General features: G+C 39.3%; 1 long non-coding RNA gene across 1 annotated transcript in view; it reads right to left on the minus strand.

Moving 5' to 3' along the window:
* The window catches only part of LOC143653259 (uncharacterized), a 171,379-nt gene extending 147,700 nt beyond the window's left edge, over positions 1 to 23,679 (minus strand). Inside the window, exons 1-2 of the long non-coding RNA XR_013161200.1 lie at positions 23,571 to 23,679; positions 23,338 to 23,484 (exon numbers count right to left, since the gene is read on the minus strand). This is a non-coding gene — a long non-coding RNA (uncharacterized LOC143653259). The remainder of the gene's footprint in view (positions 1 to 23,337; positions 23,485 to 23,570) is intronic.
* Positions 23,680 to 26,217: the final 2,538 nt, after the last annotated feature.

Genomic DNA, 26,217 nt, shown 5'->3' on the forward strand with positions numbered 1-26,217 from the left:
ATAATGTTCCTTCCTTCCCCAGCCATTGAATCAGATAAGGTGGCAGCCAAATATCATATAAAAAAAACTGTGGCCTCAATTCATCCCAGCCAGCAAAGGCCAAGTGGGAAACCTTGACCTCCACCCTCACAAGACTATAACAAAATGCCCCAACTGCCTTTCTGTTGTGGTGTCAGAGAAGGCCAAGTAAGGAGCTTGAACTTGCATGGTTGCCAGCTGGTCATGAGCAGCTGCCCTCTCTGTATCAGTGGAGACCCTGTGGGGAACCTGGGCTTCCACCTCCACCTGGTAAACAGACACCCCTCTCTTCCCTAAAGAAAAGTCAGCACTTTCACTATTGCCTGGCAATAATAATGAAGCCACCCATGGGGCAGAGTCAGCAGAGACCATGTGGGTGGACACAACTCCCATCCCAGCCAAGCACCACCACCACCAAAGGTATCAACAGAGGCCAAGAGGGTAATCTGGACTTCTACCTCCACCTGGCAGTCACAAGGTAGCAGTGCAACTTTCCCTGCTGAAGCAGTGCCTGAGAAAGATTAAATACAATCCAAAGTCTCACAACACAATAGGAAAATGTTCAGGTTTCAATAAAAAAAAATCACTCATCGTGCAAACAACCAGAAAGAAGTTGAACTGAATGAAAAAGAAAATAAATATATGACAACACCAACATGACAGAAGATACTAGAATTGCCTGACAGACATTTAAAAGCAGCCATGATAAAATGACTCAACAAACAGCACAAATATCCTTGAAACAAATGAAAAAAATAGAGGACCTCAGGAAAGAAATAGAAGATATAAAGAAGAGCCAAATGAAATGTTTAGAAAAATACAATAATTGAAATAAAAAGCTCAGTGTGTGGGCTCAACGAAAAAAAATGAAGAGGACACAGGAAATAACCAGTGAGCTGGAAGACAGAACAATAGAAACTTCCCAATCTGAACAACTGAAAGAAAATAGTTTTGTTGTTGTTGTCTTTTAATAACAAGAGGCTTAGGGACCTGTGGTGCTATAATTTTTTAAATTTAACATTTACACCACCAGAAATCCAGACAGGGAGGAGAAAAAGGAAGGGGCTTTAAAACTACTCAAATAACAAGGTATTCTTGTTATATTTTTATTTATTAATATATTGTTTACATAAAAATAATTTTAAATGGCTGACAACTTCCCAAATTTGGCAAAAGACATAAACCCCCAAACAACAAACAGGATTATCCCAAAGAAATTCACACTAATACATCATAATGAAACTTATGAAAACTAAAGACAAAATCTTGAAAATGACATTTTATCTACAAAGGAAACACAATTAGGACAACAGACTTCTCATCAGAAACCAGGAAGGCCAGAAAGAAGTGGCACGATATTTTTCAGTGGTGAAAGAAAGACTGTCCATGCAGAATCCTATACCTCCACAAAAATATCTTTTCAGAAGGAAGTAGAAATCAAGACATTCTCAAATGAAGGAAAATTAAAAGGATTTTTGCTCAGGAGACCTACCCTAATTAAGCACCAAAGGAAGTTCTCTAAATAGAAAGGCAATAATAGAAGGAAACTTAGAAGATCAGAAAAGAAGAAAGAGCATGATAACCAAACATACAGATAAATACAATAGGCTTTCCTTCTCCTCTTAAGTTAACTATGGTTGAAGCAAACATCGGATGTGGTTCTAAATGCACACAGAGGAAATATTTAAGACAACTATATTATAAATGAGAGAGGGTAAAGGGACATAAATGTAAGAAGGTTTCTATACATCACTGGAACAGGCAAAATAACAGCACCAATAGGCATGTTAAGGTATGTATATATAATATAATGCTACAGCAACCACTAGAAAATGTAAACAAGAGATACATTAAAAAAAACACTATGAATATATCAAAATGGAATTCTAAAGACTGTTCAAGTAACCCACAGGAAGGCAGGGAAAAGAAAACTGAGGGAAAAAGAAAATGGCAGGCTTAAGCCCTAACATGCCAATAATTGCATTAAATATAAATGGTCTAGAGATCAATGCAAGATGGTGGCTTAGTGAGTGAGGTGTGGAATCTAGTTCGTCCTCCAGAGCAGCTAGTAAATAGCTAGCAACAGTACAGAATAACTGCTGGGGCCACATCAGTGATTGGACACACAGCATACATCAGTCTGGACAAGTTGGACCAACTGTGACCCCACACACAACTGTAAGTCCCCCAAGCCATGGAGGCCAGCACTCCTCCCCCATGGATATAGCATCCTGGTTCCCCAAGAGGAAAGAAAAAAAGATTTTACTAGCAGCAGAGGCTTAGCCCAACTGAGCTCCAATTGCAGAATTAAAACAAATTCTGACTATTGAAAATAGGCCCCCCTCAAATAAACCTAGAATAAGAGCTAAAAGTACTAGGAGTTTTTGCCCCAGCAGAGATAGGGCAGGGGTGATGGGGAGGGGGGAACAGAAGCTTTTGGACTGAATAACACAAAATACTTGGAAAGGGCTGGACCCTCCAAAAAGGGGGGCACATAGAGCCTGGAGATACATAGAACAATATATCAACTTAAGCTCTTGATTAACAAACCCAAAGAACAGGGCTCCTGGTCTGAAAAGGATTCTTTTTTTATTTGCTTTGTTTCTACTACTTAAAGGCTTGTCTGAGAGGCAAACTGGCTGATCAAGTGAACGGAGTTAATTCTCTGGAATTAACCCAGGAGAGGGGTGGGACCCAACTCAGGTGGGAATCCCTCCCTCAAAGAATTCAGACCCCAGGGACTGGAAAACAGAAGCAATTAAAGCCAGCCTACAACCACTCCTCTATCACAACCACACTCCCAGCAGGGAAAGGCTGCTGAAGTTAAAGGCACTGCATCATTTTATGCTGGTGGGAAGCTGCAGGCAGACAAGCACCACATACTGGGCAGGATAGGGAAAACAAAGAATTTAGAGGCTTCATAGGAAAGTCTAACAACTTGCTGGGTGTCACTCTCAGGAAAACTGATGCAGGTGACTCTTTCCTCCTAAGAGGGGGGCCAATCTGATCTGAGAAAATCTGACTGAAGTCTATAATATCTGCGTAGATACTCCTTTTAAAAAAAGGCTCCATATAGGCAGGGCCAGAAACAGAAAAACAAAGAACTGAAAAATTCTGCTCAATTAAACAAAATTTATGCTAGAGGTCTAGAATAACCTGAATTTAATGTCAAAGAATGGATAGAAAACAAAGCCATCCAGCAAGAAAATCCTAGGTAAAAGAGTAAAAACAATCTCCAGAATGAACTAATTAAGAAAATCGAATGCCTACATGCCAGCAAAAAATAATGAGTCATACTAGGAAAATCAAAGATTTGGCCCAGTCAAAGGAACAAACCAACAATTCAAATGAAACACAGTTGTTGAAACAACTAATTCAGGATATTTGAACAGACATGGAAAATCTCATCAAAAATTAAATCAATGAGTTGAGGGAGGATATAAAGAAAGTAATGGATGAACAAAAAGAAAAAATTGAAATCTGAAAAAACAAATCATAGAATTTATGAGAATGAAAGGCACAGTAGAAGAGATGAAAATAATGGAAACTTACAATGAAAGATTTGAAGAGGGAGAAGAAAGGGTTAGTGAACTGGAGGACTGGACATCTGAAATCTGACACACAAAAGAAAATATGAGGGTCTCAGGGAATTGAATGACAACATGAACCACATGAATACACATGTTGTGGGTGCCCCAGAAAGAGAAGAGAAAGGAAAAGGAGGAGAAAGACTAATGGAGGAAATTATCAATGAACATTTCCCATCTCTTGTGAAAGACATAAAATTACAGATCCAAAAAGTTCAGAGTACCTCAAACAGAATAGCTCCAAATAGACATACTCCAAGACACTTACTAATCAGACGGTCAGATATCAAAGAGAAAGAGAGAATTTTGAAATTAACAACAGAAAAGCAATCCATCATGTACAAAGAAAGCCCAATAAGACTATGTGTGGATCTCTCAGCAGCAACCATGGAGATGAGAAGGCAATGGAATTATATATCTAAGAGTCTAAAAGAGAAAAACTGCCAACCAAGAATTCTATATCCAGTAAAATTGTCCTTCAAAAATGAGGGGGAAATTAAAACATTTTCAGACAAACAATCACTGAGACAATTTGTGACCAAGAGACCAGCTCTGAAAGAAATACTAAAGGTAGCACTAGAACAGATAGGAAAGAGAAGTGTGGAAAAGAGTGTAGAAATGAAGACTATCAATAAAGGTAAAAGAGAAAAAAATTAGATATGACATATAAAATCCAAAAGGCAAAATGGTAGAAGAAGATACTGCCTTTACAGTATTAACACTAAATGATAATGGATTAAACTCCCCAATCAAAAGACATAGACTGTCAGAATGGATTAAAAAAAACAGGACCCATCTATGTGCTGTCTACAAGAGACTCATTTTAGACCCAAGGACAAAAAAGGTTGAAAGTAAAAGGTTTGGAAAAGATATTTCATGTAAGCAACAATCAGAAAAAAGTAGGAGTAGTTACACTAATATCCAACAAATTAGACTTCAAATGTAAAACAGCTAAAAGAGACAAAGATGGACACTATGTATTAATAAAAGGAACAATTCAACAAGAAGACATAACAATCATATATATTTATGAATTGAGCCAGAGTGCTCCAAAATACACGAGGCAAACACTGAAAGGAGAAATAGACACCTCTACCATAATGGTTGGAGATGTCAATTCCCCACTCTCATCAATGGATAGATGATGATCAAGAAGGAAGCAGAGAATTTGAATGCTACAATAAACAAAGTAGACTTAACAGACATTTATAGAACATTTACACCCCACAGCAGCAGGATACAAGTGCTCAAGTGTTTCTCAAGTGCTCATGGATCAATCTCAAGAATAGAGTATATGCTGGGGCACAAAGCAAGTCTCAATAAATTTAAAAAGATTGAAATCATACAAAACACTTCTCTGGGTCATAAACAAATGAAGTTGGAAATCAATAACAGGCAGAGGGCCAGAAAATTCATAAATATATGGAGGCTAAATATCACACTCTTAAGCAACCAGTGAGTCAAGGAAGTAAATACCTTGAGGTAAAAGAAAATGAAAACACAGCATATCAAAATTCGTGGGACACAGAAAAGGCAGTGAAAGAGGGAAATTTATTGCCTTAAATGCCTATATTAAAAAAGAAGAAAGAGCAAAATTTGAGGAAATAAATGTCCACTTGGAAAAACTAGAGAAAGAACAGCAAACTAACTCCAAAGAAGCAAAAGGAAAAAAATAGCAAAGGTTAGAGCAGAAACAAATGAAATTGAGAATATGAAAACAATTAAGAATATCAACAAAACCAGAAGTTGGTTCTTTGAGAAAATCAATAAAATTGGTGGATCTTAGCAAGGTTGACAAAAAAGAAAGAGAGGATGCAAATAAATAAAATCAGAAATGGAAGAGGAGACATAACCACTGAGCCCACAGAAATAAAGAAGGTAATAAGAGGATACTATAAGCAACAATATGCTAATAAACTACACAACACAGATGAAATGGACAACTTCCTAGAAAGGCATGAGCAACCAACATTGATTCGAGAAGAAACAGACAACCTCAACAAACCAATCACAAGTAAAGAGATTGAATCAGTCATCAAGAAGCTCCAAAAAAAGAAAACTCCAGGACCAGATGGCTTCACATGTGAATTCTACCAAGCATTCAAGAAAGAATTAGTACCAATCCTACTCAAATTCTTCAAAAAAGTTGAAGAGGAGGGAAGGCTACCTAACTCATTCTATGAAACCCACATTGCCCTCATACCAAAGCCAGACAAAGATAATACGAGAAAAGACAATTAAAGACCAATCTCTAATGAATATAGATGCAAAAATCCTCAACAAAATTCATGCAAATTGAATCCAACTGCACATTAAAAGAATTATACACCATGACCAAGTGGGATTTATTCCAGGCATGCAAGGATGGTTCAACATAAGAAAATCAATTAATGTAATACACGATATCAACGAGTCAAAGCAGAAAAACCACATGATCATCTCAATTGATGCAGAAAGGGCATTTGACAAAATTCAACATCTTTCTTGATGAAAACATATCAAAGGATAGAAATAGGAGAGAACTTCCTCAACATGATAAAGGGAATATATGAAAAGCCCACAGCCAACATCATCCTCAATGGATAAAGACTGAAAGCTTTCCCAAGATCAAGAACAAGATAAGGATGTCACTGTTATTCAACATTGTGTTGGAAGTTCTAGCCACAGCAATTATACAATAAAAAGAAATACAAGGCTTCAAAATTGGAAAGGAAGAAATAAAACTCTCACAGTTTGCAAGTGATATGATACTATATGTTGAAAACTCCGAAAAATCCACAGCAAAACTACTAGAGCTAATAAACAAGTACAGCAAAGTGGCAGGGTACAATATCAACACTCAAAAGTCAGTAATGTTCCTATACACTAGTAATGCACAATCTGAGGAGGAAATCAAGAAAAGAATTCCATTTACAATTGCAACCCAAAGAATAAAACATTTAGGGATAAATTTTACTAAGGATACAAAAGACCTATACACTGAAAACTACAAGAAATTGCTAAAAGGAATCATGGAAGACCTAACTAAATGGAAGGGTATACCATGCTCATGGATTGGAAGACTAAATATAGTTAAGATGTCAATTCTACCCACATTGATTTATAGATTCAATGCAATACAAATTAAAATCCCAAAAGCTTACTTTGTAGAAAAACCAATAATGAAATTTATTTGGAAGGGCAGGGTGCCCTGAATAGCTAAAAATATCTTGAGAAAGAAAACTGAAGTTGGTGGTCTCACACTGCCTGACTTTATGGCATATTATGAAGCTACAGGGGTCAAAACAGCATGGTACTGACATAAAGATAGATACACTGACCAATAGAATAGAATAGAGTGTTCAGATATAGACTCTCTCATCTGGATAACTGATCTTTGATAAGGCAGTCAAGCCAACTCACCCAGGAAAGAGCACCCTCTTCAATAAAAAAATCATATGCAAAAGAATGAAAGAGGATCCATATCTCACACCTTATACCAAAATTTACTCAAAATGGATCAAAGACCTAAACATTAGAGCTAAGACTATAAAACTTTTAGGAGAAAATGTAGGGAAATATCTTATAAAACTTGTAATAGGAGGTAGTTTCTTAGATCTTATACCCAAAGCATGAGAATTGAAGAAAGAAATAGATAAATGGGAACTCCTCAAAATTGAACATTTTGTACATCAAAGAACTTTGTCAAGAAAGTAAAAAGATAGCCTGTGCAAAGGGAGACAATATTTGGAAATCACATATCAGATAAGGGTTTACTATCCAAAATATATCAAAAGATTACATAACTCAACAACAAAAAGACAAACAACCCAATTACAAAATGGGCAAAAGACATGAACAGATACTTCTCAGAAGAAGAAATACAAATGGCTAAAAGGCACATGAAAAGATGCTCAACTTCCCTGGCTATCAGGGAAATGCAAATCAAAACCACAATGAGATATCATCTCACACCCACCAGAATGGCTATTATCAAAAAAACAGAAAACGATAAGTGCTGGACAGGATGTGGAGAAAGAGGCACACTTATCTACTGTTGATGGGAATGTAAAATGGTACAACTGCTATGGAAAGCAGTTTGGCAGTTCCTCAGGAAGTAAGTATAGAAATATCATATGATCCAGCAATCCCATTGCTAGGAATCTCTTCAGAGGACTTGAGGGCAAGGACACAAATGAACATTTGCATACCTATGTTTATAGCAGCATTATTTACAATTTCCAAGAGATCAAAACAGCCCAAATGTCCATCAACAGATGAGTGGCTAAGCAAGTTTTGGTATACATGTACAATGGAATATTATACATTTGTAAGACAGAACAAAGTCATGAAGCATGTAACAATGTAGATGGATCTACAAGACATTATTCTGAGTGAAATTAGCCAGAAACAGAAGGACAAATACTGTATAGTCTCACTGATATGAAGTAACATTAATGAGTGAACTTGGAGAATTTCAGATAAGAACACAGGTTATCAGGAGATAGAAATAGGGTAGAGATTGGGTAATTGGTGCTCAAGGGGTACAAATTGTGCCACAGGATTGATTGTAAAATTTCAGAAATGTATAGCACAATACTACCTGATTTTTTCACAATAATGTAAGTGCACTGATGAAGTTAAATGTAAGAATGATAAAGGGATAAGGGCTGGGGGCACACATGAAACTAGAAAGAAAGACAGATGATAAAGACTGAGATGGTATAATTTAGGAATGCCTAGAGTGTAATATGATGATGATTGAATGTACAAATTTAAAAATGTTTTTGCATTTATATTTTGACTAGTGCAGTTCCTAAAATAACTTATGTAGACAGCTTAATTGAACACCATAAGTACATGGAACCTTGAGTAGGGCATGAGATTTTGTTGGTTTGTCCAGAGTGATGCCCCGATAAATCCCAGAGTGATTCGAACAGTGAATAAAAAAGTATTTGCAAAGTCCCCTTTGGGGAATGGTGAGAAAGGGGGAAAATTCAACACCCCCAAGTTGAATTCTTGATATTCTCACAAGCAGTGGGGACAACCAAAGTAATAGGCTGAGACCCCAATCTTGGGGGTTGTTCATATGAAACTTAACTCCACAAAGGATAGGTCAAGCCTACTTAAAATTAGGCCTAAGAGTCACTCCCAAGAGAACCTCTTTTGTTGCTCAGATGTGGCCTCTCTCTCCAGCCAATACAACAAGTAAACTCACTGCCCTCCCCCTATCTATGTGGGACATGACTCCTGGCAACATGGGACAGAAATTCTAGAATGAGCTGAGACTTAGCATCAGGGGATTGAGAAAACCTTCCCAACCAAAAGGGGGAAGAGTGAAAAGAGACAAATAAAGTGTCAATGGCTGAGAGATTCCAAACAGTGTCAAGAAGTTATCCTGGAGGTTATTCTTACACACTGAACAGATATCACCTTGTTAGTCAAGATGTAATGGAGGGGCTGGAGGGAACTACCTGCAAATGTAGAGCTGTGTTCCAGTAGCTATGTCTCTAGAAGACTACTGTAAAATGATACAGCTTTCACAATGTAATGTGTGATTGTGAAAACCTTGTACCTGATGCTCCTTTTATCTACCTTATCAACAGACAAGTAAAACATATGGATTAAAAATAAATAAATAATAGGGGGAACAAATGTTAAAATAAATTTAGATTGAAATCCTAGTGGTCAATGAAAGGGAGGGGTAAGGTATATGGTATGTATGAATTTTATTCTGTTGTCTTTTTATTTCTTTTTCTGAATTGATGCAAATCTTCTAAGAAATGATCATGATGATGAATATGCAACTATGTGATAATATTGTGAATTATTGATTATATATGTAGAAGGGAATGATCATAAGTTAAGATGTTTGTGTTGGTTTGTTGCTATATTTTTTTAAAAGAAAAAAATAAAAAAGAAACAGAAAGATGGTCCACATGGACAGGCCATAGTGAGTGAGGGTGGGGTGGGATGAGATGAAGTAGGAAGTCAGCAGTGATTAGGTGCATGTTTGCCCATTTGATTGTTTCCTTCTCAACTGGAGACCAACACTATTGTATTTTAAAAGATTAAAAAGAAAGTCTTTTTTGATTGAAGACAGGGTCAAGGATAATACTTCAAGTTGTATTTTGTTTCATTAGATTCTGTTTACTGAAGTTTGTTTCTAGAGTGGTTATTCACTGTACAGGCATGTATACTGATTGGTTAGTGCCCATGTAATATATTTTGTCAAGTATTTTGGAAATCAAAAAAAAAATGTTTTTGCATGAGGAAGAACAAAGGAATGTCAGTATTGCGAGGTGTTGAAAATAGATGGTCATCCATTTTTCAAAACTTCAACCTCTGTGTGAGACTAAAGGGAGAAATGTTTATTTGGTATAAAATTTATCTTTTGACTAGTGCATTTCCTAATTGAACTTGAATGATCAGTTTAATTGAACATCATAAGTACATGGAACCTTGAATAGGGCATGAAATTTTGTTGGTTTGTCCAAGTTAGTGTGATACCCCAATAAATTCCACAGTGATTTGAACAGTGAATAAAGAAGTATTTGCAAAGTCCCCTTGAGCGAATGGGTAGAAAGGGGGGGAAATACAACTTCCCTATTTGGAGAATTCTTGATATTCTTGCAAGCAGTGGGGACAACCAAGTCAATAGTCGAGCTCTCAATCTTGGGTTTCACCCCTATGAAACTTATCCCTGCAAAGAATAAGCTAAGCCTATTTAAAATTAGGCCTAAGAGTCACCCCCCCAGAGAACCTCTTTTGTTGCTCAGATGTGGCCTCCCTCTGTCTAAGCAGACATGGCAAGCGAACTCACTGCCATCCTCCCTCTACATGGGACATGTCTCCCAGGGGTATAAACCTCCCTGTCAACGTGGGACAGAAATCCTGGGATGAGCTGGGACTTGGCATCAAGGGATTGAGAAAACCTTCTCGACCAAAAGGGGGAAGAGAGAAATGAGACAAAATAAAGTGTCAGTGGCTGAAAGATTTCAAACAGACTTGAGAGGTTATCCTGGAGGTTATTTTTATGCATTATATAGATGTCTCTTTTTAGTTAATGGTGTATTAGAGTAACTAGAGGGAAATACCTGAAACTGTAGAGCTGTGTTCCAGTAGCCATGTTTCTTGAAGATGATTGCATAATGACATAGCTTTTACAACATGACTGTGTGATTCTGAAAACCTTGTGTCTGATGTACCTTTTATCTACACTATGGACGGATGAGTAAAAAAATATGGATAAAAATAAATAAATAACAGGGGAACAAAGGTTAAAATAAATTAAGTCGATTGAAATACTAGTAGTCAATAAGAGGGGTAAGAGGTATGGTATGTATGAGTTTTTTCTTTTTTCTTTCTTTTGCTGGAGAGATGCAAATATACAAAAAATTGATCAGAGTGGTGAATACACAACTATGTGATGATATTTTGAGCCAGTGATTGTACACCATGTATAGAATGTTGATATGTCAAGAATGTTCGTATGTTTTTAAGGTTTACAATAAAAATATTTAAATATATATATGTGTGTGTGTATGTATATATATACAAATGGTCTAAATACACTATTTACACTAAAGACCGAGTTTGACAATGTTTTAAAAGAAAGCCACACACAACCCAAGTATATACTGACTACAAAAAAATCACTTCAAATATAATGATACGGAAAAATATATGCCATGCAGAAATTAATCAAAATAAAGCAGAAGTGGCAATATTACTGTTTTAGATTCCTGGCTGCTAAAACAAATGGGGGTTGGCTTAAAAACAGGAATTTATTACCTAATGGTTTCAGGGACTAGAAGGCTTGCTTCCACCCAGGAATAGTGTCTTTTGGATGGCTGGCAAACTGTGGGGTTCCTTGGCTTTTCCATCACATGCAGCATATATGATGGCATCTTTGTCGTTCTCCTCAGAGTTCTGTTGAATTCCAGCTTCTGTCTGCTCCCCACGCCTTCCTCACTCTGGGGTCTTCTAACTATAAGTCCTCTAGTAATAGCATTAAGACACTTCTTGGTTCACAAACAGGCCACATCTTAAATCAGGTAACCTCATCAAAAGGCCCTATTCACAGGGAATTCATACCCACAGGAATAGATTAAGTTTAACAAGTTCTTCTAGGGTACATAATTCCAAGCTACCAAGATTACTATCAGATAAATTACCAGAGACAGAAAGACACATTATATAATGATCAATGTGTATCAAACAATGGAGCTGCAAAATATGAGACGCAAAAACTGATAGAACTTAAAAGAAAAATAGGCAAATCCACAACTGTAAGTACAGACTTCAACACTCTTCTCTCAAAAATTGATAGAACTAGACAGAAAATCAACACATACATAGAAGAGCTCAAAAACACCATAAACCAACAGGGTCTAATTAATATTTATAGAACATTCTATCTAACAGCAGCAGAATGTACATTCTATTCAAATACCACAGAACATGTATAAAACAGACCACATATGGGCAGGAAACGATGGCTTAGTGGCAGAGTTCTCAGCTGCCATGCTGGAGACCCTGGTTCAATTCCCGGTGCCTGCTCATGAGGAAAAAAAAAAATAGATGACATACTGAGCCATATTAAAAAATCTTAACAATCTTCAATAACTGAAATCATACACAGTATATTCTCCAACCACAAGAGAATCAAACTAGAAACCAATAACCAAAAGTCAACAGGAGCTCAGCAGGCAGAGTTCTCACCTGCCATGCCAGAGACCCGGGTTCTATTCCCAGTGCCTGCACAGGCAAAAAAAAAATAAAAATAAAAATAAAAAATTGGAAAAGACAACGGGAAAATCTCCATACACTTGTGTTATGGATTGAATTGTGTCTTCCAAAAAGACATGCTGAAGTCCTTACTCCAGGTCCTGTTTGTATTTCCTGTTCCTATGTGTAGATAGGAATGTTGAAGATGTTATTAAGGTGAGGCCACAACTCTGAAGTAAAATCCTTGCCTTCCCCCCTACATGGGACATGGCATCCATGGGTAAAATTCTCCCTGGCAACATGGGAGATGACTCCCAAGGATGAATCTGGCCCTGGCACCATGGGATCAACAATTCCATCCTGACCAAAAGGGGAAAAAGAAGTGTTACTAATAAAGTTTCAGAGGCAGAGAGAGTTCAAATAGAGTTGAGAGGCTACTCTAGAGGTTGTCTTATGCAAGCTTCAGTTAGACCTTCCTACCTATCATAACCTGCCAAACCAGGACCATTCCTGCCAATCCTAAAGAACACTTAAGGCAATATATAAGATTTCACGATGGTTCCATGCACTAGTGTAACTTTCCAGAAACCTACAACCTCTAGAAGTGTTCCTGGACCATATAAGTCCTGAATCCTAGAGGGCCCAACCTCTCCAGAACATCAGATAGTTGCATCTCCCTACCCCATATTAGTGACAGCCCCTTACAACATGAAAAAGTTAGAATGGCCATAACCCAAACACCCCTAAAGAGAGGGATGGAAAGATCAAAGATAATGATGGAGTTATACAGAGAAGATAGGATTTAACAAACAAATATGAATTCTGAATCATTAAATTGATGTATCTTTTAGTCTCCAGTATCTTAGAGCAGCTAGAGGTAAAAACCTGAAATTGTAGAATTGTAACCCATGATAAACTCTGAAATAAGTTCTACAATTAATTGCGGTGCTGTGTTTTGAAATGTATTGCCTTTTTAGCATGTATGTATGTTATTTTCGGGGGGGAAAAGTCTTGTGATGGTAAAAAAATATTTAAGCCTTCTAGCCTCCTATATTCTGGAACAGTATACTGGTTTGAAATGATATATGTAGCCTAGAAAAGCTGTGTTGTAATCCTAATCCCATTTTATAAATCCAGCCATTTCTTCTAATCCCTATTCAATACTGTATGTTTGAATCTATAATTAGATCATCTCCCTGGAGATGTGACTCAATCAAGAGTGGTTTAGGTGGATTAGGTGGAGACGTGTCTCTGCCCATTCAGGTGGGCCTTGATTAGTTTACTGGAATGTAAAGAGGAAACATTTGGGAGAAAGCTAGAGATTCAGAGAGGGCCAAGAATGCTGCAGCACTACGAAGCACAGAGTCCACCAGCCAGCAACCTTTGGAGATGAAGAAAGTAAATACCTCCCAGGGAGCTTCATGAAACAGGAAGCCAGGAGAGAAAGCTAGCAGATGACACCATGTTCGTCATGTGCCTTCTTACTTGAGAAAGAAACCCTGAACTTCATCAACCTTCTTGAATCAAGGTATCTTTCTCTGGATGCCTTCAACTGGACATTTCTAGAGACTTGTTTTAATTAGGACATTTTCTCGACCTTAGAACTGTAAACTAGCAACTTATTAAATTCCCCTTTTAAAAAGCCATTTCAGTCCTGGTATATTGCATTCCAGCAGCTAGCAAACTAGAACACACAGCTAGAAAGAAAAATCTGAGAGGATCGTATGGTAGCCCATGGATATATCACTATACACAGATACCGAAGGATAAAAGGAGAATACTATGAACACAAATATTTGACAACTTGGATGAAATGGACCACTTCCTCCAAGGATACAAACTACTACCACTTGCCCTGTATGAAACAGATAATTTAAATAGCCCTATAATTATTAAGGAAATTAGATCTGTAATTTAAAAAAAGATATCTCTAGGCCAAGATAGTTTGGTTAGAGAGGTCTACAAAACATTTAAAGAAGAATGAACAATGATTCTACACAATCTCTTAAGAAAAAAGAGAAGGGAACACTTTCCAATTCATTTGATGAAGCTGGCACTACCCTAATACCAAAGCCAGATAAAGACAGTACAAAAATATGAAAACTATAGCCCAATATCCCTCATGGATACAGATGCAAAAATCCTTACCAAAATTGACTTCAGCAATATACAAAAAGAATTATACATCATGACCAAGTGGGGTTTATTCTAGGGATGCAAGGCTGGTTTCATATCTGAAAATTAATCATTGTAACCCATCTTATTACCAGGCTACAGAAGAAAAAATATATGATTTTTCAATCAATAAAAAAAATTTAACAAAATTCAACATTCATTCATGATTTTTTTAAATGCTCAGAAAAATAGGAAGATACTCTTCAACTTGATAAAGAACTTTTACAAAAATCCTATTATATTTAATAGTGAAAGACTGAATTTTTTCTCCTTAAGACTATGAAAAAGATGAGGAAAGCTACTCTCACGACTTTTACCCAACATAGTGCTAGAAGATCTAGTCATTGCAATAAGACAAGAAAAAGAAATAAAATTCATAAAGTTCAGGAAGGAAGAAATAAAACTGTCTCCATTTACAGATGATATGGTTGTCTTCATAGAAAATCTGGAAGAATCTACAAAAAATAAAAAGCACTTCTATAACTAAGAAGTGAGTTCAGCAAGGTGGCAGGATATAAGATAAATGTAAAAAAAATCTGTTGTATTTCTATATACTAGAATGAACATGGACACCAAAATTAAAAATACAATATTATCTACAATCACTTAAAAAAGTGAAAAACCAAAGTGTAAATCTAACAAAGCATGTACAGGACTTATATGCTAAAAACTACAAAATGCTGATGAAAGAAATCAAAGAAATTCTAAATAAATAGAGACACATTCCATGTTCACAGATTGGAAGACCAACACAGTAAAGATGTCAAGGCTCCCAAATTGATAAACAGGCTGATTCAATTCCTATCAAAATCCCCGCAAGAATTTTGTGTAGCTATAGACAAGAGTATTTCAAAAACTATATGAAAAGACAAAGGAACTAGAAAAGCTAAAACAATTTTGGGAAAGAAAGTAAGTCTTCAGTAATCAAGACTGTTTTGTATTGCTGGAGGGATAGATACTTAGACCCACTCACACATTGTTGGTGGAAATATAAAATGGCATAGCCTCTCTGTAAAATATTTTCACCATTTCTTTAAAAATTAAATATGCAAACACCATATGCCCCAGTAATTGTACTCCTGGATATTTATCAACAGAAATGAAGACATGTCTACACCAAAACATGCACATGAATATTTATAGCAGCTTTATAAATAATAGCCAAATACTGGAAACAACCCAGATGCCCTTCAATGGGTGAATGCCTAAACACACTGTCATACATACCATGGACCATTACTCAGCAATTAAAATAAACAAACTATTAATAAATGCAACCTACATGTATCACTAAAGAATTATGCCAAGTGAACAAAAACCAATCCTAAAGACTACATACTATATGACCATTTATATAGTATTCTTGAAAGGGCAAATACATAGAAATAGAGAACAGATTACTGTTGCCAGGGGTTGAGGAGTAGATGGGGACAGCAGGAAAGTGGATGTGACTATTAAAGGACAAATTAAGGGAATCTTGCCATAATGGAAATTTTCTGTATTTTGACTGTATCAATATCAATATCAATACCCTTGTTGTGATATTGTATTATAGTTTTGTAAAATATACCACTAGGGGAAACTGGGTACTCATTCTGAACCATTTCTTACAACTACATGTGAATCTACAATTATCTCAAAAGAAAAATTTTAATTTAAAAAAATCTACAGGAATCGGGAGCACAAGTAGCTCGGTGACAGAATTCACACGCTGCATGGAAGACACGCGGGTTCAATTCCCAGTGCGAGCACCAAAAATAATTGTGTGTGTGTGTGGCCTCTCTCTCTCTCTCTCTCTCAGCCCAACTCTGCAAGTAAAATCATTGCCCTTCCCACTATGTGAGACATGACTTCCAGGGTGAAAGTCTCCCTGGCAACATGGGATATAATTCCTAAGGATGAGCCTGCCCTGGCACGGTGAGATTGACAACACACTCCTGACCAAAGAGGGGAAAAGGTATTAGTGACTGAGAGAGGTCAACTAGAGTCAAGAAGCTACTCTGGAGGCTACTCTTACACAAGCTTCAACTAGACATTGCTACTTATCATGGTTTGCCAAACCCTAACCAAAACCATTCCAGCCAACCCTAAAAACAATTAGGGCTTTATCTGAGATTCCATATGATAAGATTACTTTCCAGAAACCTATAACCTCCAGATGGGTTCCTAGGCCAGATAAGTCCTGAAACCCAGAGGGGCCAGCTTCTCCAGAACATCAGCCGGTTCTATCGCCCTCTCCCGTATTATTGGCAGCCCTTTCCAACATGAAAAAGTTAGAATGGGCATAGCCTCAATAATCCTAAAGATTGGGGGAAAGAACTAGGAGAAGATGGATTATAACAGAAGATAGGATTTAGCAAGTGAGCATTATTACTGAATCATTATATTGATATTTCTTTTAGTCTCCAGGGTTTGGAGCAGCTAGAAGTAAAAACCTAAAATTATGGAAGTATAACCCATACCAAACTGTGAAATTTGTTCTACAATTATTTGTGGTGTTCTTTGAAATTTATTGCTTTTTTTTATATGCTTTATTTTTCACAACTAAAAAAAATATACAGGAGGCCTTTGAAATTTCCGAAAGTGCTCAAAATATAGGAATCTTCATTTGATGCTATCCTTATGCAAATAACAAATGGAAACCAGGACTTAGCTTTGCTAAGAGATGTCAATATTTTCATCCCAAAGCATGGTGAAACAGTACTTTCTCCACAATGTAATTCAAGATATTAGAATAGATTAAGTGATTTTTGGACTGGATGAGAACATTTGATAGAGGCATTGTTTTAGTTTCCAAATCTTCCTTCAAGACACAAACTAGTTTATGACCATTTCTGGGGCATATTACATCACCAATATCTTTTATCTGACAATGCAGCAGACAATCTTGCAGGATAACTCAAGACAACACACTTGTGTTGGGAAAACCTGACAAATGCGACCTCAGCCAGGTGATCAAGGCCCACCTCAACAGTGATGTCATGTTGATAGTATGTGCCCCTGATGTGATGATAAGTACACATCAGTAACCCATAACTCCAGTCAAATCACGAGAAAAACAGCAGACAAATCCTAAATGAGGGACATTCTACAAAATAGCTGATCGGTAGTCCTCAAAGCTGTCAAGGTCAACAAAACCAAGGAAAGTCTGAGAAACTCACAACCAACAGGGGCCTAAAGAAGCTTGACAATTAAATGTATTTTTTAACGGGATCCTGGAACAGAAAAGGACAAGAGGTAAAAACTATGGAAATGTGACTAAAGTATGAACTTTAGTTAATAATAATGTTTCAATGCTGGCTCATTAATTGTGGTAAATGTACCACACTAATGTAAGATGCTAATAATAGGGGAAATTGCATGTGAGGGATCTGAGAACTCATAATTTTTTTAAAAAAGGAAAGGTAGAGAGAGCACTCCTCTTTGAGCTCACAGAAGGCAAAACTTCAACTTTCTTTCATCATTCCAGATCCACACTAGCTGCCACTGCTGTCCATGAAGAACTGACTGCATATCTGCACTGGCCCTGGAGATCAGTACAAGTCTGTCCCCAAAAAGGGTTGGTGATAACATCAAGGCAACTGGTGATGGAAAGAGCTAAGGACAATAATGAAATTGGTCCTTCAGAATGGACAGGCCCAGACTCAAAGCCCTGGAGGAACCAGCCAAGGACAGAGAGAAGCAGGAAAATGTTGAGGAGGGTGGAAATGTCAATATAGATGAGATTGTCCATATTACACAGGAGGGACAGAGCTTTGGCCAAAGATCTCTCTGGAATATTAATGAGACCCTGGGGGCTACACAGTCTGTGTGCTATAGTGTCACCAGCCCCCATTCGCTCTACAACACAGATGGCACTGGCACTACAACACCAGTCAGTTAAGAGGCACAGAGGAGAATGTTCCAATAAACAGTCATTTGACCACCACCATCACAAAAGTAAAGATCGACATATGCTTTTTAAATCCAGATGACTTCTTGATCCTGGAGACAATGAGGCAAATTAGCTTCTGGGATAGTAATTTATTATTATATATCAAGAAAAGTAGAGGTAACAGGGGCGGGCCGCGGTGGCTCAGCGGGCAAAGTGCTTGCCTGCTATGCCGGAGGACCTCGGTTCGATTCCCGGCCCCAGCCCATGTAACAAAAAACGGAAAAACAAAATACAATAAAACAAGAAAATGTTTAAAAATGTTTCCCTTTCTTCCTTCCTTCCTTCCTTCTATCCTTCCTTCCTTCTCTCTGTCTTTCCTTTAAAAAAAAAAAAAAAAAAAAAAAAAAAAAAAAAAAGTAGAGGTAACAGCCCATCTGAACCAGAATTAAGCCAAAGGAAATAATCCCAATTGAGGTCAAAGCACAAGAAATGTACTTTATTGTTAATAATGGAAAATTGATCACAATTTAAATAACCATTAGAGAAATGACTAAGTTATAGCACCTATAATTATAGCCATACAAATTCATGACAGAATTTTATGTCACCATTAAAAATAGCTATTTCAATGATGTGAAAATATGATGAAAGAGCAAACTACAAAATTGACTATAAAGTGTGACCTAAAATTTTGGGGAAAAAGAAGATTACATACAAAACGTGTTAGTTGGTAAGCTGCCAGAATGAGATATGCCAGCACTAGAATGGCTTTTAAAAAGGGGGATTAATAAATTACAAGTTTACAGTTCTAAGGAAGTGAAAGTGTCCAAATTAAAGCACCAACAAGAGGCTACCTTTACTTAAGAAAAGGCTAATTGGTCTAGGACACCTCTGTCAGCTGGGAAGTCATGTGGCTGGCATCTGCTGGTCCCTTGCTCCTAGGCTCTGTTGCTTTCAGCCACTGTTCCTGTGGGGGCTCCTCACTTTGCTTCTCCAGGGCTGGCTTTCATCTCTTGGCTTCCCTTGGCTCTCTCCAGGCTTGCTTAACATCTCATGGTGACATCTGTTGGGCTCCAAGCATCTCCAAATATCTCTCTCTCTGTTCTCTAAGGGTCAGCATCTATGGCTTCTGTCATTTCTGGAGGTTCTGTCATTTCTGTCATATGTGGCTCTCTCCAAAACATTTCCTCTTTTAAAGGATTCCAGTAAACTACCTGAAATGGATGGAGTCACATCTCCAGCTAATCAAAGGTCACACCCACAATTGGGAGAGTCACATCTCCATGGAGATAATCTAATCAAAATTTCCACACTACAATATTGAATCAGGATTAAGAGAAACGGTTGTCCCCAAAAGATTGGATTAGGTTTAAAACATGGCTTTTCTTGGGTACATAATATTTTCAAACCAACGCACAAGGCTAATAATAATTATCTTTAAGAAGCAAGATTAGTGGTCATGGGACTCTTTTCTTTTTAAAATTGCCCATATTCTGCAAATTTTCATCAGCGAGCATGTATAGGTGTTTAAATTTTTAAACGTTAAAAAAAAAGTGTAAGGTAAGCTGTGGAAGACTGCTAGTTACCTCCTTGAATCTCGTCTTCAATCTTCCTTTTTCTTCATTAAGAGAGCCCTGATTGTTAATTGAACACAAAGATACCCAGCTACAAGACTAATTCCCCTGCCTTCGCTACAGTCAGGAGACTGACTTGTCAAGGAGATGTGAGCACAGCTTTGGAAGTAAAGGGATTAAGGCTGAGTTTTGCCTGGGCCCTCTGGTCTTAGAGGGAAGGGCATTGCTAGGCAAAGTCAGCTGATGGGGTTTGATGGCAAAGAAATAAGGAGATCATAGGAGAAAACTCCAGGAACAGGCAAACCCCAGCCCCAGGCCCTGAAGAGCCTCACCTGTGCTCAGGTGCATAGGGAAACTGTGAGTGCCTCTGCAGATTACATTGGGCCCGGAAGGGACTGGGAGCAGAGAGGAGATATGAGCCTCCTTGGGCAGCTGGGTCCCTTCCCTGGGTCTCCACCTTCCCCCTACAAGGGCAGTCTGTACCTGCCTGCAGGAAGCCATCCCCAGATGTCTTAAAGGTTCCATGTCCCAGGCATGCTCAATACCTGGTATCTTTCCTTTCATGCCCAAAGCTCTGTGATCAGCCTCCATTTAATAACGAAAATCACATGCCCATGTGGCCAGACAGTTTTATCCAGGACCAGAGCCCTCCTGAAACCTACAAGAATGTATGGCATTTGGTGAGGGACAATATTCATCAACAATCACAGTTTTTCCCAGCACTGAGTTCTATGAAATGCTAGTTTGGGAGGGAGGGGAAGTCCTATGGCCAAATATATTTGGAAAACACTCCATGCTCTATCCCTGTTTAGGAAATTCACACTATACATTAACATATTAAAGGCTCTGGAAAGCCCTACAGTAAAAAAAATCTTTTCTCACTTGAGCATTTCCCCAAATATTTGAGCAAGAATCCTTTTTTCATATAGCATCTACTAACTTCTTTCAGAACACACAAAACAGGAAAGAGGCTTATTTTGCACTCTAATATGTAAACTTCATGTCTGTCAGGATAACCATCAAAGTTTGTCATTATTACAATTTCTGGAATTACTTGTTTTGATCTTGGAATAAATTCTCTTTTGACTAAAAACTGCATTATTCCATTACAGAACCAGGGACGAACTTTCTTGGAACATTCTACCACCTTCTCTGATTTTATCTATGTGGTCTGGGGAACATTATTCACATTTTAACTACGTCCCCTATTTCAGCTAGAAGTGATACTAAGTTCAAATAACCAGTTAATTCATCATTTATTCCCCATATATTTATAAAGCTCCTGCCGCAAGCCAGGATTATGCTAGGAAATTTACACATGGTATTTCAAGTTCTCACACTGAAAAGAACGGTGATTGAACCATTGCAGAGGGGTGGAAACTGACGCTAGTGAGGAGGGAGTTACTTACCAAAGGCCTCATGGGGACCAGGGTAGAAGCTGCACTCTTTCCCTTCCTGTCCCTGCCTCATGGGGTTCTCTATCACTGCCTGGCCTGCATCTTTGACCCTGCATGGGTTTCAATTGCTGGCCCTAATTGGAATCAAATATTTCTCACTCTGGAAATAAATACTGACCAACAGCGGCTCATGCACAGAATAAATGAGTGTCTGTTGCCGAGGAGGCTTTAGGAAGGGAAGGGAGAGCAGGAGACAGATTCCAGCCTCACAGTGGCCTCAACACTGTGTCTCCCCTGAGCTAAAGCCGAGGCCAGGCAGGTGGAGAACCAAGCAAAGCATCCAGGGGCCTGCAGGGGACATGCCCTAGAGAAGGCAGCACCTCTCTACGTCACTCCCCAGCCTATCACAGCCCCAGTGGGGCCAAATCTGAGTGATCAAAGGAAGGTGGAGATCTCTATTTTTGGTGAAATTCTCTGAGTTTTAATCACTGACAGCTAACTGTAGTTTTAGTAATACCATGTGTACCAAAAAAAAAAAAAAAACTATTTGTAAGCTAGATTCAGCTTGCGGGTCGCTAATTTGTGACTGAGTCAAATAGCATGTCCTAATGGGTTGTTAATCTCCTCCAAAAGAAATGAGGCCACCTCCCAATAACTCTCCCCAGCTCAAACCTCTTGTACGCTCCAGGTTCTGGGATTTCCACATTTTCTGAGCATCTTCCTTTGCAAGCCCTGCAGGCAACTCAAATTTAATGTGTCCAAGACACCGCCGCCTTCCCATCAGCTTGCCCCAGTGGTGAGCTGGAGCCAGTCACGCTGGCTCCCAAGAACACATTGTTAAATGTTCAGGAACTTTGCCAGGTGGTTGTTAAATGGTTAGCCGCTTAAAATCAACCATTATGGAAGTATTTGTACCACAGAAATTGGCAAACACTAAGCATCGGACTTTTTTTTTGGAGAACCACTTTACCAGCACTCTGGCCATCCCACCACTTATATTTTTATCCCACCAGGTCTTAACATCCAGCCACCAAATTCGATTAACTGTGAACAGCATTAGTCAGGCTCCTTTCCATTGCATGTAGTGGGAACCCAACTCCCACCAGCTGAGTCCAAATGGGACTTTACTAATTCACCTAACTAGGAAGCCTGGGGTGGGGGTGGAGGGGTGAAGCTGCAGATACAGCTGGACCAGGGCTCTGGCTTGTTTACCCCCTAATGGGCTCAGCCTCTCTTTGCCTGGTTCCATTTTCAGATATGTTCTCTCCCCATGGGAGGCAAAATGACCAGCAACTGCCCACACATCCTCCTAACTTAGTATAATACAATAAATCGATTGCATTCGTCTTCCCAATTTTCAACCCTCCTGATAGCCAGGCCCTTTTCCACGTGACTTTCCATGTTCCTCTTACAAAGGCAACTGAGTCTGTTTCCCCAACCTTTGAGTTCAGCCTCTGCACTTGCTTTGGCCTATGGGATGCTAGCAGAGGCTCAGAGAAATGCTTGCGCATTTTCACTTGCTCTCTTGCTCCTTTGAAACTGCCCCGGGAACACGCTTGGGTCAGCTCGTTGAGAGGAGCCCCTTGGAACTCAACTGAGCGGCCCCCCCATCTCAGCCAGGACTGAGAAAGATGGGCAGACCTCCAGCCAGTGCTCAGATATGCGAGCCTGCCCAGCCAAGGTCAATACAGGCTCGCAGACTTGAAAGCTAAATACATTTCCGTTGCTGCATGTCACAGACTTTTCACGGTTGCTCGTCAATCACAAAATTTCTCTCTAGTCTGTATAGCAATAGCAGGGAACACCGACTGGCTCGACTCAAATCCCGAGCCCAGGTCCCAAGTATGGAAATATAAAAGCTTAATCGGGCAGTCTGGGTCTCAGAAGGATAGGTCACCATGATTCAACAGCGCCACGAGGACCTTCTGCTTCTCTGCTTTATCCCCTAACTCTTTCCATCAGACACTCTGGATCCCTCCCACCCCACCCCCATCCTGACCTACCTGCCATTCTCCAACCCTGTCGCCTGCTTTAGTATCTCTTCACCAGCGCTCATACTGCTGGCCCAGCTGGCAGGTCTTCTGTTCCATCCCGTGTGAAGCATTCTCGAATCCACTGGGAACAGACTTCTTTGAGGAAGGGCTCCAGAACTAAAGGTAGGAAAGAAGAGGGATGGGTTATGAAGGCAAGGCCAAGTCAGGGGCCAGGGGCAGGACCCACTCACAGAGTGACTGACCCCATCCAGGTTACGGAGCTGGGCAGGAGCCAGGGCCCAGATCTAGGGTGGTAACTAGGGCTAATGCCTGAGGGTGAGCCTGAGGATTTCAGCCCCCTGCCAGGATCAGCTGAGGTGGGGCCGAGGCTACACGGCAGAGCCCTGCTCTGACAAGCCGAGAAACAGGAGGCAGGAGTGACAGCTGGCAAGGAGGCATTCCTGGCATAGGGCCTACCACCTGCTCAGAGGCAGGATCAGCACCTAAGGGGCAGAAAACAATAAATAACAACAACATTTTTCTAGCTCTTAGGGCATGCCAGGAACTACACTAAAAGTTTATCTACATGCTCTTATTTAATTCTCACAACAACCTTACAAGGCAGATGCAATCATTATCCACGTTATACAGAAGAGGAAACTGAGGCAGAAAGAGGAGGCGATGCTGCCCAGGGTCACTCAGGCAGTGAGCGGCAGAACAGGCATGCAAGTCCAAGCCTCCTGGACTCAAGCCCACACTTTCCCCTTGTCTTCTCCTGCCCAGGATGTGGTTGAAGTTGCCAATTCCCTGATTATGACTAAGGAAGCCTCTGTTAACTGCAACACCAGATGCCTTTTATTTCTTTGCCTCCAGATAACTTTTCAAGTGTTAATTTACTTGATTTAATTCAAGGCCACCTCAAAGTTCAGCCAAGAAACCCCCTCCCCAAGAAAACTCTCAGGACTCTGCGGTGACATTCACCTCTTCCACTTACACGGCCCTGGGGCACTTGGCCTCAGCCTCTGCTTGGGAACTGGCCTGGGTTAACACTGTGACATCTGTGCTCAACTCTCCCACTGGCAGAGGCAGCCCTGGAGGGCTGACCCAGTGTCATCTGGCTCTCTCTAGGGCGTCTGACCCAGGTCAGTGGACACCGAGTTCTACTTGTTGAGCTAAATGTGAGTGTTGGTTTGTCCCCAGCTCAAGCCACCTGAATCCAATAAAGCTGCCTGCAAACGTATCTTTTGCCAATTACCAGATTTCTGTGAACTGTGTTGAACAGGTTGTGGTTACAACAGTGAAATTGCCCTGAGCCAGGGCCACAGCCCACAGAGCCCTACCCTCGGGGACCCAGGATTAAACACACCCCAGTTTCCAAAAACAACTGGGTTGGTTGGTTCCCCCCTCCCAGGAACGGAGATCTAAAATTCTGCTTTCATTGGAGAAAAATCCCAGAGGCTTTCACCCTGTGGAGTGGCTGGGCCAAGCCGGGGTTTGGTCCTTTATGAGTGGGTGACTTTTTTGAACTTGACTTTGCTGGTGCCTCGAGCAAATTAGAGCCACAATTACACTGTGATTTAACAGGATTAGTTACGCACACTTCTTGTTCCCGTTAAAGGAAGCTCAGGCCTCAGGCTGGCAGGGAAGGTCAGAGAAGCATTTACTCATCCCCTCTCACCTCTCAGATGCAATTATAGATTAAGTAGGGAACACTCAGTTAAATTTCAATTTCAGATAAGCAACGAATATTTTTCATCAAAGTTATGTCCCATGCAACATTTGGGCTATACTTATACTAAAAAATCTATTCAAATTTCACCAGGCATCCTGTGTTCTTATTCGATAAATTTAGCGACCCTACACAGCAGGATCTTAAAATGCTGAAACTCATAGTCCAGGGAGGTTCCTTATAAATGACAGAAGGAAGAGGAGAGAAACCATAACATAGATCACCGCTGCTGTTTGGCGGTGACACATGTATGTCCAAACATATGGCATAAAAAGCCTGATCAGACATTCAGTTCAACTTATACAAAATATTTTTGAGGATATTATAGCTTGGATAAAACCCATTAATACACTTACATTAACTCTGTGCTTGGCATAACACCACATCCACTCTCCATGTCTTGCTCTTCCCAGGGAAAATATTTGACTACTTCTTCAGTCACTTGCCCGAACGCCCCGGTTTACTGACTGTGACAGCTAATGATTTTTGATGAATGACATAGCTCTTCTGGGCTATTATTGCTTTGTTTTCAAACCTCGCTTAATTGTTCAATGATTTTTGATATTTTCTTTTCTTTCCAGAGAAATAAATGCAAAGTGTTTATTCTCCGAAGGCTGTAAACAGAGCTTGCGGGTCTGGTTTCTATGACAACCCCACTTGATACAGCAAACCTAGATTATCTCTAATGACAGACATGAAGTTTAAATTGCATATTCTGAACAAACAGTGCTCCACTGACCTTTTATTGAAAAATGGAATACAGGGTGATTAGCATAATGTGTTATATAAAAAGGGAAACCGTGGATCTGCAGAAACTCTGCACCAGCGATTAGCCGCACTGCTAGTCTTTAACAAACTGCTTGCCAGGGTGGAGAACCTGGGAAATTAAGATTTCCCATCTATCATTTTCAAATTCAGTAAAGTCTGCAGCAGTAATTGCACTAAGCAGTTTTCAAATAGCATGCGCTGCTGTTTCTCTTACCTATTCAATTGAGTCTTTTAGCAGGGGAGTAAGAATGAAGAGGAAAATTTTACTCATTGTACAAAAAATAATAATCGTTGGCTCCAATAGCTATTCTGAAACAATTTCTGCTTCTTAATCCCCTAACATAATTCCTGGAGAAAGCCTGGGGTACTGTATATCCCGGCAGGGCTGCCTGGAAACTGCTCGTTAGCAGTGT

The sequence above is a fragment of the Tamandua tetradactyla genome, chromosome 13 (genome assembly GCF_023851605.1).
Source record: "Tamandua tetradactyla isolate mTamTet1 chromosome 13, mTamTet1.pri, whole genome shotgun sequence".
Taxonomy (NCBI): domain Eukaryota; kingdom Metazoa; phylum Chordata; class Mammalia; order Pilosa; family Myrmecophagidae; genus Tamandua; species Tamandua tetradactyla.